The 8,972-nt window shown below is 35.7% G+C and overlaps 1 protein-coding gene across 2 annotated transcripts in view; it reads right to left on the reverse strand.

Annotated features, from left to right (window-relative positions):
* ppm1bb (protein phosphatase, Mg2+/Mn2+ dependent, 1Bb) overlaps window positions 1–8,772 on the reverse strand; it is a 31,202-nt gene extending 22,430 nt beyond the window's left edge. The window contains exon 1 of one of the 2 annotated variants that reach the window (XM_028029550.1): window positions 8,359–8,771. The gene's annotated coding sequence lies outside the window, so the exon portion shown is untranslated. Of the gene's footprint in view, window positions 1–8,358 lie in introns of both variants that reach the window. The other variant, XM_028029548.1, reaches the window with a different exon arrangement.
* Between the last annotated feature and the right edge of the window lie 200 nt (window positions 8,773–8,972).

An 8,972-nucleotide genomic window follows, 5' to 3' on the forward strand; every position in this document is an offset into this window, starting at 1 on the left:
AAGATGGCCGACCATCTTTCCATGAAGGGCAAAAATATTTTATAATATGCTGAATTAAAAAAAAAAAAAAAGTTAAATGTTAAGATTACTTTGTATCAGCTGTATTAATACTGATTGAATTACAATATTAAACTTTGAAATATTTATAAAATATAGAACGTTTTTGGAAGCGTGATGTATCTGATACATGCAGGACCAAGGTGGGAAAACGTTTCATTGAGATCAGGGTCGCTATGTTTCAAACCAAATTTCCCCTAATTGTTGATATACTCTGGATCATAATTCAAAAGTTACACCATTTTCTTTTGGCAAAACAATAAAATTATTTGTTTTAATCTCTCCCTCTCCGAGACACTTTAGGTTTAAGGTCTTAAATTCAATATTATGACTAAAATATCCAACGAAAAAATGCCAGGTAATTTTGACGTGATCATGCGGCATTTCTACATGTTTACCAAGTGAAAAGGAACCATATGAATGCAGCATTAAACTAACAACCCCTGGGAAGCTGGTGGGATAGTGAGAGGAAACTCAGAGTCACGTTTCACCAGCGTGTCCGAAGCAGCCAAGAGAACAGAACATCTCTTTGTGATGTTCTGAATGGTTCTGACATACAGAGTTGAATTACTGAACTTTGAAGCAGGAGATCCTGAATTGGCACAAGGTTGTGTGATTGGTTCTTTGTTTTATATTGGTTTCATAATTATCTTATAACAAAATGTACTCTAAAAATTTAAATGCGGTCTATTTTTCTTTTCACTTATGTTTGACAGTAGAAACTAAGGATCTTGCCGGACTAATTCCTCAATTTTGCATGTTACAACATTTGGAGCTCACTTTTTCAAAATCAAAATCATACCTGCATCTCCCAGAGGTCAGTGCAAGTGGATGTAGTTCTAGCAAAATTATCTTTAATATAATCTTAAACCTCACAGGAATCCAGCTGCTTCCCAAGACAAGACGATACCCGCAAAAGATGTTACAAACCCCAAGATTGCATCATGAAGACAAAAAAAAATACTCCCAATGCTTAGTATGCATCTTGAAAGACACATTTACAAGAAAGAAGGTAATAAAATAAAATTCAGATTACTACCTGATGTGGAATAATAGTTTCTTTTTCTAAAAGAAACCACAATTAAATCTAAAACAGATTCTTAGGAACAAGGATAATCCCGGTTTTCTCTCTTAGCGTAGACAGACTAACTGATTCTTTATTTTGTTGATTCATTAATTCCTTTACCTCTCAGTCGTGATGAGCTGCTCTCACATAAGATGGTACGAAGCAACTTATGCTCCTTTAATGACAAATCCATGACCGCTTATGGTAGGAGGGCAAAACCAATTACTTTGGGCGTGTCAAAATTCAGGGACTGCATCCGTTGAAAGCCGCGAATAAAGGCTGGTCAAATCCAAAGGCGTCCATCTTTTCCATAGATTTCAAGAGATAACAGGAAATACGTAGAGGTAAGGGCAAAAATCAATCTGGGGACTAGATCATCCAATTATACAGCTGTTCATTTCCGATCTTCATAGTAGACGAAGGACGCAACTTCCCTGGCCAACGCAGAGTTACGGATGCAGGCCTGGAATTTGACACACCCTTTGAATGCTTTTCTGACATCTTCTTGTGTCATTGTTCTTCAAGAGAAATCAGCTACAATCTTGACAAAGATCTAAAAGCCTAGTGACGCATCAGTGCATCTCTACCAGAAGCACAGTGTAAAGATTTGTCAAAACTGAAATGAGGCACATTTGACCTCAATCTAGATTTCCAGTAAGTCTTAATGATCTAACACAGAAATCTCCATTTTGAACAAATAACTAATTTTATCTGAATGTAAAATCAGTCCTCTGTTGAAAATCCGAGAAGGATTCTAAGATTTGATTATGGGTGTCAATGGCAGCAAAGAAACAGTACTTGGCAATAAAAAACTTAAAATACACTTTAGAAAAAAATGACACGGCATTGTACAATGTGAGCTAATCAATTCCAACAAACAGACATTAGTACGTTGAACTCAAAACAAGGAATATAACTGACATTTATAAATCACATATACCATTGAATTAAACCTAAAATAATTTTCTGAAACTTAAAAATACCCCCGCTTGGCATTGCATACCTTTCACAGAAACCAGTTAAAACTGTGACAGGGACAAAACTGTTGTCAACCTGGTATCTAATGAAGCACTGAAATCCTGCAACAGTGCTCCAACGAAATGACATTACGTAGATAATGTAATTATTGAGACAGGATGTCAGTTTGGACCATTTGACATTTAAGTGACATTTTAAAGGGATGTCAGTTTAGTTGCACGAGTCCAAACAAGCTGATATACATGTATTTAAATGTTTACAGATAGCGAGAACCCTAACAGAACTTCAGTTTATGCATTTTACTCACTGCAAGAAAAATAAAATAAGTGGCACTTTAACTTTTTAAGCTACGTATTCCAGATTACGTAACTTGAAGCAAACGCTTTATGTAGAGCACAATTACACTTCAAATATCAGCCAACTGAGTCCGTTGGACAAAAAAAAAGGAACTGAATAATTCTCAAAGTAAATAATATTTTCAAGCATTTTAAAAAGATACAACAAGCCTGAACTAAAACAGAAGGGTTTGTCAAATCTGTAGGTTTTTTTTTATCCACCATTCATTCAACGTGGACCTTAAAGACCAACAGAGGATCTTACATCTCAACAAATCAGAGTATTACCAACTTAATATTTTTAGGTGCTTAAATTCAATTCAAAAGTGAAACGCTTAATGATTCATTTACACTCAGTCTATTGGACAAATGTCAAGTCACCATTCTTCCACAAAAATCAAACATGTCTGCAATAGATAATTACTTAACTATGTTTTTAAAGTAATATTTTCATTTTTAAGACGATGAATTCTGGATTTTCACTACTTAGTTAGAAATTTAATTTCTGAGTGTAAAGAATAGTCTACTTTTTAAAAATAAATTTAGGAGTTAGGTAGAGATTTGGGTTTACCAAAAATTTGATCAGATTGTAGCCAATACTCCCACAGGAGGCGAGAACATTTCAGCAACAAAGCAGTACAAAGTGCTTTACATTGGCCTGTCACGACAATTTTGCTGGAAGATAAATTTTCCAGACGTTATTGAGATAAATTATAATGTTTTGAGACCATTTTTAAGAATTATGATGGTAATGGTGAAATAATAATGCATAAACATATTCTAAAAGATCAGTAAATTTTAAATTTTAATGAACATTTAACACTGGAACTGGAAGACTTTTTAAATATCCAAAATAAATAAACAACACAACAAATAAAATTAATTTTGAAGTCTTTGTAAGCAAAATTGTCCTTCAAAAAAGGGCTAGTTGAGACCAAAGCACCAAACTGAAAAACTTTTATCATCCAGTTTTTGGTAGAAAGAGAGAATAAAAAGAGACAAACAATAAATCATACCAAAGGAAATTATTCAATTTGTTTTAATTTATCATCTGATTAATTGATTTATTGATTATTGTGACAGGTCTAGCTTTAGATGATTAAAACATAACACAATAATAAACAATGATACACTAGGGCTATATAATTATATCGATTCAACAATATTTATACATTTTTTTCACCTTCGAAAGGTATCGATTTTCCATCCGCGAGTATCCGTACGTTAAACCATAGAAGTAGACTTGTACCGTCTTTTTAACATGTCTGGTTTGTGACGGCGTAGCAGTCTCACTTTCAACTTGTGCTTAAAGTGCACATTATAAACTACATTGTGAGGATTTCCATGATGACGATGGCGGATCGATCATTCTTATTAGCAACTGACAAACGGTGTCAGAGACTGAGAGTACGATGAGATCCTGGCAGTTTGAGAGGCAGCTACTCAGAGATCCAAGCAGGGGAATGGCGGTGCTGCGCAGCTGCAAGGAGTCGATCACTACGGGGTGAGGCAGAGCCACTCCCCCAGCAGCTAGTAGTAAACAGCTTACAGCCAGAGATAACTCCGGGAGCCAAGGTATAGAAAAGCCTTTTCCCTATAGTCCAAAAGACTTTTTACTCCAAAACGCAACAACAGTATGTCCAAAAGAAAAACATAAGTGCAATCATTTGCATATTGAGGGTCTACACAGGCTGATAATCTCCCCACTGAGCCCCTGGATCATTGTTGAAACTTTGAGTTTTATGTCAAATCCACATGAATTAAATGACAGAAACTAATTTTCTCACTGCATCTTTGATTCATTTTGTCCAGCTGTAGACTGTTAAGACTCTGTCCAATCAGAGTCAGGTATTGTGTAGTTGGTGCTTTTTTTTTTTTTTTTTAATATTTGTTTTATTTTATTTTTTTAAAGATTTTATTGGCTCTAGTGACCTTTATTTGACAGGAAAGAGTGTAATGAGAGACGGGGGAAGACATGCAGCAAAGGTCGCCAGGCCAGGAATCGAACCTGCGACAGCCGCGTCGAGGACTAAGGCCTCTATATGTGGGTTGTGCTTAACCCCTGCGCCACCACAGCACACCCTGTAGTTGGTGCTTTTAATCAGTTTTCAGTTAATTAAATCCAAGTCTATGGAACACAAAATGTCACTAAAATTACTCTGTCCTTCTAAAATCTTTCAGAAAATCGCAAAAGTGCATCGAATCATATCGAATCGTATCGTTTGCCAAATATTGTGTTACATATCGTATTGTGATCAGAATATCGTATTGTGAGATTATTGCATTGCTACTCCTCTATCATTCAGTGGCAAAAGAGAAGTAGTGGAAAGTTTCTATCCAGAGAATAAAAACTATCAATGTTCTTGTTATTAATTAAAGGAAACTCTTCTCAGTGTTTCCCATAGACAGCTGACTCAGATAAGATTATCAGCTATTGAACTCCTCTTGCATCTGCCAACCAGAGCACAGACTGATGTCATGCTCTGCTCACCTGTGCACCTTATCGCAATTTGATATACTGGAGAAGGTGAGCAGGGTGGCTGCATTTCAGCACCTCATAATACAAAATTGATGATGACATACACCATAAACCTTCGCCCTGATGATACACTGCTGCAATATAGGCTGGTGATATGAAATGGCTCACAGATCCAAGATCAGTTAAGCGAAACAAAAGGCGGTAACACGGTCACCTGCAAACTTGGCGTTATATCAAATAAATGTCTTTTTAGCAAAGATTTTACTTGTCAGTGAATTAGCAGACGTTGGTAAGAGGTTAAGTTTTGTTTATAAACTTAAAAATGATTTGTAGATATTTAAATTAAGTCTAAAATATATCTCAACAAATTCCTCACAACTCTTTTGGGTCGCTCTCATAGCCTAGTCCTCCAACACTTAAGTTCAAGAGCGCCATCATTTGAATAGTTGGTTCACTGAGAACAAAAAAATAAATCTGAGTATCATCTGCATAGGATGATCATGTTATGCCAGTGAATCGTATGACCTGGAGGTTACATATGTAAGGTGAATTATAGAGGAACAGTGACAAAGCCCAGTTGGACCCCACAAATCATTTGAGCGGAGAAATGCTCTACAAGGTAGAAATATAAAGCGCTTATTGACAACAAGCCTTGCTACAAGCACAACTAAATTACTATGACTACATTTGGGCATTTGTGATACAAGTATATCACCTTCCCAAGCTGCATTCTCTTTTGAATACTTTGGAAATGCTAAACAAAATAAATAAATAAAATAATTTAATTAGCGAACAGGCAAATTTTCCGCTACAACTCTGAAGTTGCGTTCCACAGAAAAATGTGTGAATAGCAGGGGTTGTAAATTTTTATCTAACCTTCAAGAGATGAACTGTACTCAACCGATAACAACTTTTGAAAGATTCTTGGAAAACAGAGAAAGAAAAAACATGAACAAAGTTCAAGTTGTTTGAGGATATGATGTAGTTAATGGCTACGCTCAAAGAAAATGGATATCCACCACTCTAAAAGCAATGTACACTGATTTACGAATAAAATCAATTGTGCTTTTAAGAAAATGACACAGAAAATGTACATATAAACTGCCAATTGGCAATAGTTTACTTTAAACAGTTAACCTTTTGACTATAACAATTTAAAGTTCTATCTTTTTAATGCCAGTCTAAAGCTAGTTTATTTCCTATGTTTTATTTTCACTTATAATGAATTGCAATATTATTCTACATTTTATTTACATTTTTATTTGCTTTATCTTTTTATTACATCAATGTTTTGATTTTGAACCGTGGTTTTTATTTTTTATAATTTTTTTATTGGAACATATACTGTACTTGTATACAGCACTGTGTGACTCTCTTGCTAAAAGGAAAACTAAGGTTATTTTTGATTTCATAAAGTTTTGTTATTTTCCTTTTCAGACTTCAACATACCACACGTATTGGGGATGTAGGAGTTGTTATGGAAAAGGAACTGAGCAAGAACGCACAAAATGAGGCATGTGTTTAGGCAGCAAAGGCGTTAGCTTAGCACATCTTACAAGTGACCTACAAAAATTGACTGCACTGCTTTCTATTGTTAAGAATATGTATTATCACAACGGCAATTGCACAAGCAGCATTTCCATCTGCAAGAAAGAGGCTGACACATTTTTTGGTTTTGACCATCTCCATAGTAGTATGCCTTTATCCAGCTAGCTGTACTTAAAGCTAACATAACTAGGTCCAGACGATAAAACAGAAAATCTTTTGCCAAACCTATAACTTGATGTTGTGGTGAGTGTCTTCATTGTCCTCATTGTCCTGCAACTTGTAGATCTTTCTCTGCTTCAGACACCTGGCTCAAATATTAGCTCATTAGCAGAGCTCTGCAGAGCTTCACTGTATGCTAGTGAAGCATTTTTGTCAATTCAAGTGTACAGGACACACAAGATGGTTACCATAGAGATTGAACCCAGACTGTAGAGGCACTGTTGACTAAGGAGTCACTTTGGTTCTTTAGGTTTTGAATGTTTTGCTGATTATATACCATTAGGTATATTGTTACTCCTTGCTGCACTATCCACTAAAACCTGATCCCTATTTGCTACAGTGGGTTGAGGTTTTAACTTCTAACATGATGTAAATGTATACAGTATACCATTCATTATCTTTTTTTAAGTTCCTGTTATGAAATGGATGTGCTTTATTATTTCAGTTTGAATTTGCCTGAACATAAAATAGTTTTTAAAATTAACAAAATAGTCTGTTTTTTAGACTCCTGTATCAAAAAGGCACCAGTGACAACATGCTTAGTTAGCTAGAGAAAGGTCTCAATTCCATCAATAATGAAATTTACAACTTTTCCTAATGTATGATTAAAAATGCAAGGTAAAATGATTTTATTTGGAGGTAGAATTTTGTTAATGGCTATTTTTAAAATGACTGAAATTCATATTGTACACTAACCAATATGACCTTTGGAAAAATAAAACAACTATTACCAGTTAACTACGGTAAGTTACATTTGTTCTGCACATTTAAAAAAAATTTCCTTGAAATGTTTTAGGCCAATATCCAAAAGATTTTTGGAAAATTACAATTTAGATGGGATTTTGGTTATACAAGTTTCAATGTAATTTGATGTTGTATAAATTTAAATTTCCTTGTTGCTTAAATGTCTTATGCAAATACTTCATGATGATGATGATAAAAAAAATTATTGCAGAATTAAAATTACAAATCTTGATTGCGTTTTGTTTCTCTGTTGTTTCAATGTTTATTTTGACATACAACCTTCGAAAATTTCACAGATACCCATTAGGAGGTGCATTATACTATATATATGCATTAACTATACTAGATAAATGTATAGCATATACTCTTCGTTACCATCTCTGCGGAACAGATACATTAATACTGCTAAGTTACATGGGAGTATTGTTATAAGCAGTTTACAAAATGATGTACGGCAATAAATAACATCAGGCTGCAAAGCAAACGTCACATGGCCATAATGAGACACTCAAATGACTGAGTCCGCAAACTTGTCATTAGCTTGTTACAGCCAGATTAGTTCATCTGACCAGACCAAACACTTTGTTTCACTTGTGATTGGTTCAATATTCTTGTCAGGTTTACTAACGGTAGCTAAGTCACTCGGAAGTGAAGTTATTTGTCAAGGATTTATTTAGGAAGTAGTGTACATGTACGCTAACATCTATGCACAACACGGTTTATTTAGCAATGGACAAATAGCTGGAGGAATTTGGCGTTTCTGTGCTAAATATCAATCCGCTGAACTCCCATCTACTCCACTTCACTTCACGCTGCTCCCTTTGCTCACAGGCCTACTTTGCTGGTGTGTTAATGTGAGCTAACGTTAGCTAGCATGCTAACGTTAGCTCCTCTTTGGGTTGTCAAACTCGAGCTAATGACATGCTACTTACCTTTTCTCCTGCGCTGTGCGAGTGAAGTTCCAATCCCGGCTATCTGGCTTCGCTACAAGTTGAAGATATGTCGTTAACCAAGCTAGTCGCAGAAGTGATGTTAGCCAGCTAGCTGAGTTAATGTTTCCTTATTGTAGAAAAAAAAAGATAAATCGAGATTGGCCTCAGTTGAGCGGCGGTAATTCGTTTCTCGGCGGTTCCCTGCTTGGACAGCGTTGATTTTTACGCATGTTGGACGCCAGCTCTTGTCTCTCACAACAGGTGAAGACAAACCGCGATCGCCCCAAAGCAAAATATGGAACTTGAGAGTTGGTTATAATGTTATACAACACTGACAAATCTAGCACTTTCTTCCATTGAAAGGCCAGAGCTATCCTTCGACTTTGGGTGCTGAACAAGAGGAGGTGCTATTTTTGGCATCTCCTTTGTGATTGGTTGAAACCTCTGGGCAAAACAACGTTTAATTGGCTGAATCTTATGTCAGTTAGTTCTACCCCTCGCTATTTCGCATTGTCATTGGTCTATTAGAAACTTCTTGCGTGTGATGGAAATGTGGGATGCGCTCGTAATATTTTCGTGCGTACGCCGGAGGATCTCTGAACGGGCGGAGTAGA

The sequence above is a fragment of the Xiphophorus couchianus genome, chromosome 10, assembly GCF_001444195.1.
Source record: "Xiphophorus couchianus chromosome 10, X_couchianus-1.0, whole genome shotgun sequence".
NCBI classification, from domain to species: Eukaryota; Metazoa; Chordata; class Actinopteri; order Cyprinodontiformes; family Poeciliidae; genus Xiphophorus; species Xiphophorus couchianus.